The following is a 9,301-nucleotide window of genomic DNA, read 5'->3' on the forward strand; positions in this document are numbered from 1 at the left end:
TGGGACCATAGTTGTATAAGTGATTCATTGTTTGTCAAAATGCCATTAGTGGCACTTGACTGTTTTGTGAACATGAAAGAGTAACTGGCCTACAAAACTTCATTAAATTGTTCCTGTATCTTCTTGACCATATCCAAAAATCTGCCAGCTAAGCTTCAAATTTAAGTGTAAGCATTGTTTTAAAGAACTGCTGCTGGTTCAGCGGCTCACGCCCGTAATCCCAGAACTTCAGGAGGCCAAGGTGGGTGGATCATCTGAGGTCAGGAGTTCAAGACCAGCCTGGCCAACATGATGAAACCCTGTCTCTACTACAAATACAAAAATTAGCTGGGCATGGTGGTACATGCCTGTAATTCCAGCTACTAGGGAGACTGAGGCAGGAGAATTGCTTGAACCCGGGAGGGGGAGGTTGCAGTGAGCCAAGATTGTGCCACTGCACTCCAGCCTGATGACAGAGCGAGATTCCATCTCAAAAAAAAAAAAAAAGAAAAGAATCAGGCCGGGTGCGCTGGCTCACACCTGTAATCCCAGCACTTTGGGAGGCCAAGATGGGCAGATCACGAGGTCAGGAGTTTGAGACCAGCCTGGCCAACACAGTGAAACCCTGTCTCTACTAAAAATACAAAAAATTAGTCAGGCGTGGTGGTGGGCACCTGTAATCACAGCTACTCAGGAGACTGAGGCAGGAGAATCACTTGAACCCAGGAGGCGGAGGTTACAGTAAGCTGAGATTGCACCATTGCACTCCAGCCTGGGTGACAGAGTGAGACTCTGTCTCAAAAAAAAAAAAAAAAAAAAGAATCACTACTATAAAACCACAGGAGTAATATAAAAAAAATGAAGCTGCTCTTATGCACTGGTTTCCAAATGAAGCATACAGCTATATTTTGACTGAACAGAGTTAAAATGTTTCTGACTTTATTTCTGCCAAGATTTATTCAAAACATGTTTCTAGTGCTGCTGGGAAAGAAATTGTATCTGGAAAAGACAATAACTGGCACTATAAATAATGAATAAATGAGTACAAATTCCCAGGAAACACCTCAAATTATTCTCTGTAAATCAAAAAGATGTGTGGTTGAATTCATAACATGTATATTTTAACTTGCTTCATTAAAAAGCATATTTTCTCTAATGGTAAATACATATACAGACTCTAAGTATGCTTACCTAGTCCTCCACACCCACTCAACAATATGGAGAGAAAGGAAATTCCTAACTTCCAAGGGAACACCTATCAAATATCAGGAAGCCATTAGGAGATTATTATTGGCTGCACAGAAACCTAAAGAGGTGGCAGTCTTACACCGCCGGGGTCATCAGAAAGGAAAGGAAAGGGAAATAGAAGGGAACCGCCAAGCAGATATTGAAGTCAAAAGAGCCACAAGGCAGGACCCTCCATTAGAAATGCTTATAGAGGGACCCCTAGTATGGGGTAATCCCCTCTGGGAAACCAAGCCCTGGTACTCAGCAGGAAAAATAGAATAGGAAACCTCACGAGGACACAGTTTCCTCCGCTCAGGATGGCTAGCCACCGAAGAAGGGAAAATACTTATGCCTGCAGCTAACCAATGGAAATTACTTAAAACCCTTCACCAAATCTTTCACTTAGGCATTGATAGCACCCATCAGAGGGCCAAATCATTATTTACAAGACCAGGGCTTTCAAAACTATCAAGCAGATAGTCAGGTCCTGTGAAGTGTGCCAAAGAAATAATCCCCTGCACTGCAGGCCATACATTTCAATCCCTGTATCTTTAACCTCCTTGTTAAGTTTGTCTCTTCCAGAATCGAAGCTGTAAAACTACAAATCGTTCTTCAAATGGAGCCCCAGATGCAGTCCATGACTAAGATCTACCGTGGACCCCTGGACCGGCCTGCTAGCCTATGCTCCGATGTTAATTACATCAAAAGCACCCCTCCCAAGGAAATCTCAACTGCACAACCCCTACTATGCCCCAATTCAGCAGGAAGCAGTTAGAGCAGTAGTCAGCCAACCTCCCCAGCTGCACTTGAGTTTTTCCTGTTGAGGGGGGGGGACTGAGAGACAAGACTACCTGGATTTCCTAGGCCGACTAAAAATCCCTAAGCCTAGCTGGGAAGGTGACCATGTCCACCTTTAAACACGGGGCTTGCAACTTAGCTCACACCTGAACCAATCAGAGAGCTCACTAAAATGCTAATTAGACAAAAACAGGAGGTAAAGAAATAGCCAATCATCTATCGCCTGAGAGCACAGCGAGAGGGACAATGACCGGGATATAAACCCAGGCATTTGGGCCAGCAATGGCAAACGCCTTTGGGTCCCCTGCCTTTGTATGGGAGCTCTGTTTTCACTCTATTAAATCCGCAACTGAAAAAAAAAAAAAATTCATATTTTCTCAAAAAATGCTTCATACAGTCTAAATGGTCACTTTAGTTCAATGTTATTTGTATCTAACATCAGTTATGTGATATCAGTTTGTTTTTCTAAATATCAAAGGGAACAAAATGTTATTTCAAAGGTTAAAACAAAAGCAGAATTTGCCCAGATCCACCATGCACAGAAAGCATACATCACATGGTAACAGGGCCAACATCACATAGATTACAAAGATCCTCTTTATGCACGAAGAGAGAGGGGAAGTGAATTATTGTAGAAATGGTTTCTGTTAATTAAAGAATTTTTTTATTAATTATTTATTTTTTTTGAGATGGAGTGTCACTCTTGTTGCCCAGGCTGAAGGGCAATGGTGCGATCTCGGCTCACCACAGCCCCTGCCTCCTGTTGAAGCAATTATCCTGCCTCAGCCTCCTGAGCAGCTGGGATTACAATCAAATGTGGAATTAAATAAGCAAAAAAAGAATTGAGTCTTTCCATTTAATAGCAAGCTATATGACAGCTACAAAATATTCTAGAGCAAATAAATCTTGGAGAAATAAGGAATGGAGGGGCTACTTGTCCCCTTGTGTGGCCTTTAACCACAGGGAAAGCCCAGTTTCTCATTTAATCTAATACATTTGCACCCAACAAATCCCATAACCTTGGAGGCAGATCAAGAACTTACTACTGTCACCTCTCTAGAAATTTGAACATCACTCCAGTCTCCCAGTGAGTTTTCTTGAGAGGAAAAAGAGAAAATATTAAATACCAACATCGTCACCTGTAAAGGCTATGTTGTTTGTTTGTTTGTTTGTTTGAGAAGGAGTCTAGATCTGTCGCCAGGCTGGAGTTCAATGGTGCGATCTTAGCTCACTGCAACCTCTGCCTCCCAGGTTCAACAGATTCTCCTGACTCAGCCTCCTGAGTAGCTGGGATTACAGGCATGCACCCCCACATGCAGCTTAGTTTTGTATTTTTAGTAGAGATGGGTTTCACCTTGCTAGCCAGAATGATCTTGATCTCCTGACCTCGTGATCCACCCACTTTGGCCTCCCAAAGTGCTAGGATTGCAGGCATGAGCCACCGCGCCCAGCCAAGGCTATGTTTTTAATCAAGTTTTTAATCACTTTAAATAACAGATAATAGCCTTATTTGGATTATGATGATAATAGTAGAATGTTTTGTGGGATTTTTTTGACTATTTTACTTTTTAAATGGGTCTGTTACAATTTTATTTTAGTTTAATTCTCTTGAAATGTTTTTATGAAACATCTCTTTTGTTCCAGGTACCATGAAAAGACACAGCCATTAACATATGTACTCAACTAAACACAGAGCATTGACTTGAAACCGTACAAGATCAGAATGAAGACAATACTATAAGGAACTACAGGGAGAAACTAATATTGTCAGGGTGGAGAGGATAATGGAGAAAACAAAGAAGGAGGCATTATACCTAGGACTCCAGGGTGAGAAGGAAACGGGCAAAGAAGCACATGAACATGAAACTGCAGGTGTGTTGACACACGGGTAAGTGAAAGGACATTAGGTTAAAAATATAGTTATGGGCTACATTATGAAAATCCTTGAATGTCACGTTGAGGAATTCAGACCTTATCCTCCCTACAGTCAAATTTGTGGGGGATGGATAGAAACAGGTAAAACTTTTACTATATTTTATATATTCTAAGGTGTACATTTTTCACTTTTTTACAATTCTGCCATTACAATGTATCTTTCAATGGATAGTTCTACAGTAGGAGTTGTGACGTAATTGTCATTGTCTATACTTGCAACTTATATTTTCCATCTTATGCATGCACAGGAATGATACATAATAAATCTGACAAAATAAGTCTAAAAGAGATTACAGGTATAAAATGCAAAAGTCTAGGTGATAAGAATTATTTTATAGCTTAGTTGATAGCACTTTTTTTCTGGTTTGGTGATACATAAAATGAATATGTGGTAGATTGCTTTAAATATGTACTGGTCATATTGTGAAATGCTTAAACAGGGAATGGCATGATCAAATTTGTTTCCAAAGAATATTTCCTGTGAAATGCTAGTGGATATACTGGAAAAGGGAGATGTGAAGTCCAGTGACAAAGCTGAAAGCTATTCTAAGTCTAGACAAGAAAAGATGGGGTACGAACTGCAGTCATGGTGTAGGGATTCTAGCGAAAGAGTCAAGATGCATTTTAACAGTATAGTTGATAAGAATCAGTGCCCATCTTGATGTCATCTGATGAGGGAGAAGGACTTAACAGTAACCTTTTTTTTTTTTTTTTTTTTGAGACGGAGTCTTGCTCTGTCACCCAGGCTGGACTACAGTGGCGCTATCTTGGCTCACTGCAAGCTCCACCTCCCTGGTTCACACCGTTCTCCTGCCTCAGCCTCCTGAGTAGCTGGGATTACAGGCGCCCGCCACCACGCCCGACTAATTTTTGTATTTTTAGTAGAGACAGGGTTTCACCGTGTTAGCCAAGATGGTCTTGATCTCCTGACCTCGTGATACGCCCTCCTCGGCCTCCCAAAGTGCTGGGATTACAGGCCTGAGCCATCGCGCCCAGCCAACAGTAACTTCTTTAAGATTTTGTGATGTTGTTGTGTGTTTTTGTTTGTTTACTATTGTCTGAATTCTTTATTCATTGAAATCAAAGTTCTGGTGTACGGAAACAATCTTGTAAATAGTCGTGATGTCAAAAAAAAGGAAATGAAATGTCTTTCTCCCTCTGGTTTTGTCAACAGGCCATTTTATAAGAGCTGTCATTTTGGTCCGTCCACATAGTCTTTATGACTTTGAGGATGACCTGTGGCTAACACTAATAATCTGACCCATAAAACCACTCACCCAGACAACCAGCTGAGCCACCAGCTTAAATTTCCCAGGAGATTGACCTTTGCACCAAAATTACTGGGGAGACCTTTGGAACATCTGTTTTATTTGCAGGGTCATCGGTATTTATTTGAGGAACTAAAGTCATGATCTTCAACATCCATAACTTTCTGACACCAAATAAGCCTCCTGATGGGGCCACAACATGTACCAAAAAGGAAGGACAGCATGCTCAGAGGAATTTAGTTTTGGAAAACTGCTATAGTCCTATACATTTAATAGCTGTCTTTAAGCATGATTAAAATAAAGCACCATAACCAACGTGTGAGAGTCTCTCTAATGTTTATTTTTTCTTTGGTGTACTTCTAATAAAATCAAAAGGCAAGACTGAGATCTCTCAGAGAAGAGTTTGATTTTTCAGGAAAACAAAGAGGTTGACTAGGAATGGAATGATCCCCTAAAGGGCTCACAGCATCTAATTGCATGGTGATTATCGCTTTTGGCACAGAAATCATCTTATTAACCACCTTGTAACTCCTAGATAACTAGGACATTGGAATCCAGAACTCCAAAGAACAAAGGCTGTGTAACATGATGGAACATGCCAGTCTCCAGCCCACCTGAATAAATGTTAATTCTCTCGAGTTAAAAAAAGAAGACTAAATCATTTACTTTTTAATACAAGTTCATAAATTCAAATGCAAGAGATATATTGTATTTAGATGGACACATTTCAAAGTATACTGTAAAAACATACAGGCTTAGCTTTGAATCCTTCCCACTACCCCCACCTCCATTTTGTTAGCTCGTTAACTAGAAACATCTTAATTTACCTAAACTTCTGCATAATTCTCTTAATTATCATTTGACTACTTATTGCTTGACAATGGAATTAACTTAACAACATTCTCAATAATCCTCAAAGTTTTCTTTATAGGTCCCAGCATTTTAGGCTAACTCTTACTCTAGCCTCACTGCACCCTGTAAGGAGAGAGTATCAAAATCCTGTGCATATGATGAACTCACCAAATTTTTTAGTGGCATATCAGTAGGTGGACCATAGAATTTATTATCTACACTAGGACATTTTTTAGAGTGAAGGAGAACATTGTTAATAATTATACAGGAATAATGGTGTAATCCAGCTCAGGAAGAATGGTCATATTACTTAAAAGGCTCTGAGTGATCTGGCCTCTGGCTAGTTCCCCAGCTTCATTTCCCTATCATGTATTAAAAAAAAAAAAAAAAAGACTGTTTGTATGGAAACATTCTTTCTCTGATTTAATAAATTCAGAATTGAGCAAACTATTTCTTCAGAAAACTAAATTCTAATAACTACTTGCCAATAGGTTATGTTTTGACCAAAAGCCCTTGCATTGAAAAGGAAATATTTTGTTAAACTAACTTAGTATTATGACCTAATAGTCCTAAAATAGAGTTGAAAGATAAGGTTGAAATAGTATTTCTTTAGACATGATCCAAAGGGTATTGATAGTAGGATTTCAAAAAAGTTCTGTGCCTCAAGAATATTTAAAAACTCGGGTTAAATGATATTAAAAGGATTTCCTTACTGCGGACCATCTTAGAACCTCTGACTGTGAACCTCCAAGAGAGGGATGACAAGCTGTATTTTCCTAACTTATGAGACCCTGAAAAGCTCTTTTCAGGAGATAAATGTTTCTCCTGTTTCATAGAACACCTTTTAAGAAATGCTGATCAAGAAAAAAAGTCAGGAAACAACAGGTGCTGGAGAGGATGTGGAGAAATAGGAACACTTTTACACTGTTGGTGGGACTGTAAACTAGTTCAACCATTGTGGAAGTCAGTGTGGCGATTCCTCAGGGATCTAGAACTAGAAATACCATTTGACCCAGCCATCTCATTACTGGGTATATACCCAAAGGACTATAAATCATGCTGCTATAAAGACACATGCACACGTATGTTTATTGCGGCACTATTCACAATAGCAAAGAGTTGGAACCAACCCAAATGTCCAACAATGATAGACTGGATTAAGAAAATGTGGCACATATACACCATGGAATACTATGCAGCCATAAAAAATGATGAGTTCGTGTCCTTTGTAGGGACATGGATGAAACTGGAAAACATCATTCTCAGTAAACTATCGCAAGGACAAAAAACCAAACACCGCATGTTCTCACTCATAGGTGGGAATTGAACAATGAGAACTCATGGACACAGGAAGGGGAACATCACACTCCGGGGACTGTTTTCGGGTGGGGGGAGGGGGGAGGGACAGCATTAGGAGATATACCTAATGCTAAATGACGAGTTAATGGGTGCAGGAAATCAACATGGCACATGGATACATATGTAACAAACCTGCACATTGTGCACATGTACCCTAAAACCCTAAAGTATAATAAAAAAAAATAAATAAATAAAAAAATAAATAAATAAATAAATAAAAAAAAAAAAGAAAAAAAATTGTAACTCACTCCTGAATGACTACTGGGTACATAATGAAATGAAGGCAGAAATAAAGATGTTCTTTGAAACCAATGAGAACAAAGACACAACATCCCAGAATCTCTGGGACACATTTAAAGCAGTGTATAGAGGGGAATTTATAGCACTAAATGCCCACAAGAGAAAGCAGGAAAGATCTAAAATTAACACCCTAACATCACAATTAAAAGAACTAGAGAAGCAAGAGCAAACACATTCAAAAGCTAGCAGAAAGCAAGAAATAACTAAGATCAGAGCAGAACTGAAGGAGATAGAGACACAAAAACCCCTTCAAAAAAATCAATGAATCCAGGAGCTGGTTTTTTGAAAAGATCAACAAAATTGATAGACTGCTAGCAAGACTAATAAAGAAGAAAAGAGAGAAGAATCAAACAGATGCAATAAAAAATGATAAAGGGGATATCACCACCGATCCCACAGAAATACAAACTACCATCAGAGAATACTATAAACACCTCTATGCAAATAAACTAGAAAATCTAGAAGAAATGGACAAATTCCTGGGCACATACACCCTCCCAAGACTAAACCAGGAAGAAGCTGAACCTCTGAATAGATCAATAACAGGCTCTGAAATTGAGGCAATAATTAATAGCTTACCAACCAAAAAAATCCAGGACCAGATGGATTCACAGCCAAATTCCACCAGAGATACAAGGAGGAGCTGGTACCATTCCTTCTCAAATTATTCCAATACATAGAAAAAGAGGAGATCCTCCCTAACTCATTTTATGTGGCCAGTATTGTCCTGATACCAAAGCCTGGTGGAGACACAACAAAAAAAGAGAATTTTAGAACAATATCCCTGATGAACCTCGATGCAAAAATCCTCCGTAAAATACTGGCAAACTGAATCCAGCAGCACATCAAAAAGCTTATCCCCCATGATTAAGTGGGCTTCATCCCTGGGATGCAAGGCTGGTTCAACATATGCAAATGAATAAATGTAATCCAGCATATACACAGAACCAAAGACAAAAACCACACGATTATCTCAATAGATGCAGAAAAGGCCTTTGACAAAATTCAACAGCCATTCATGCTAAAAACTCTCAATAAATTTGGTATTGATGGAACGTATCTCAAAATAATAACAGCTGTTTGTGACAAACCATAGCCAATATCGTACTGAATGGGCAAAAACTGGAAGCATTCCCTTTGAAAACTGGCACAAGACAGGGATGCCCTCTCTCACCACTCCTATTCAACATCATGCTGGAAGTTCTGGCCAGGGCAATCGGGCAGGAGAAAGAAAGAAAGGGTATTCAATTAGGAAAAGAGGAAGTCAAATTGTCCCTGTTTGCAGATGACATGATTGTATATCTAGAAAACCCCATTGTCTCAGCCCAAAATCTCCTTAAGCTGATTAGCAACTTCAGCAAAGTCTCAGGATACAAAATCAATGTGCAGAATTCACAAGCATTCTTATACACCAATAACAGACAAACAGAGAGTCAAATCATGAGTGAACTCCCATTCACAATTGCTTCAAAGAGAACAAAATACCTAGGAATCCAACTTACAAGGGATGTGAAGGACCTCTTCAAGGAGAACTACAAACCACTGCTCAATGAAATAAAAGAGGATACAAACAAATGGAAGAA

At 39.4% G+C, this 9,301-nt stretch overlaps 1 long non-coding RNA gene across 1 annotated transcript in view; it reads left to right on the plus strand.

Annotated features, from left to right (window-relative positions):
* LOC134732914 (uncharacterized) overlaps positions 1–5,522 on the plus strand; it is a 42,769-nt gene extending 37,247 nt beyond the window's left edge. Inside the window, exons 2-3 of the long non-coding RNA XR_010116471.1 lie at positions 3,649–3,876; positions 5,316–5,522. This is a non-coding gene — a long non-coding RNA (uncharacterized lncRNA). The remainder of the gene's footprint in view (positions 1–3,648; positions 3,877–5,315) is intronic.
* Positions 5,523–9,301: the final 3,779 nt, after the last annotated feature.

This window comes from Symphalangus syndactylus, chromosome 17 (assembly GCF_028878055.3).
Source record: "Symphalangus syndactylus isolate Jambi chromosome 17, NHGRI_mSymSyn1-v2.1_pri, whole genome shotgun sequence".
Taxonomy (NCBI): Eukaryota; Metazoa; Chordata; class Mammalia; order Primates; family Hylobatidae; genus Symphalangus; species Symphalangus syndactylus.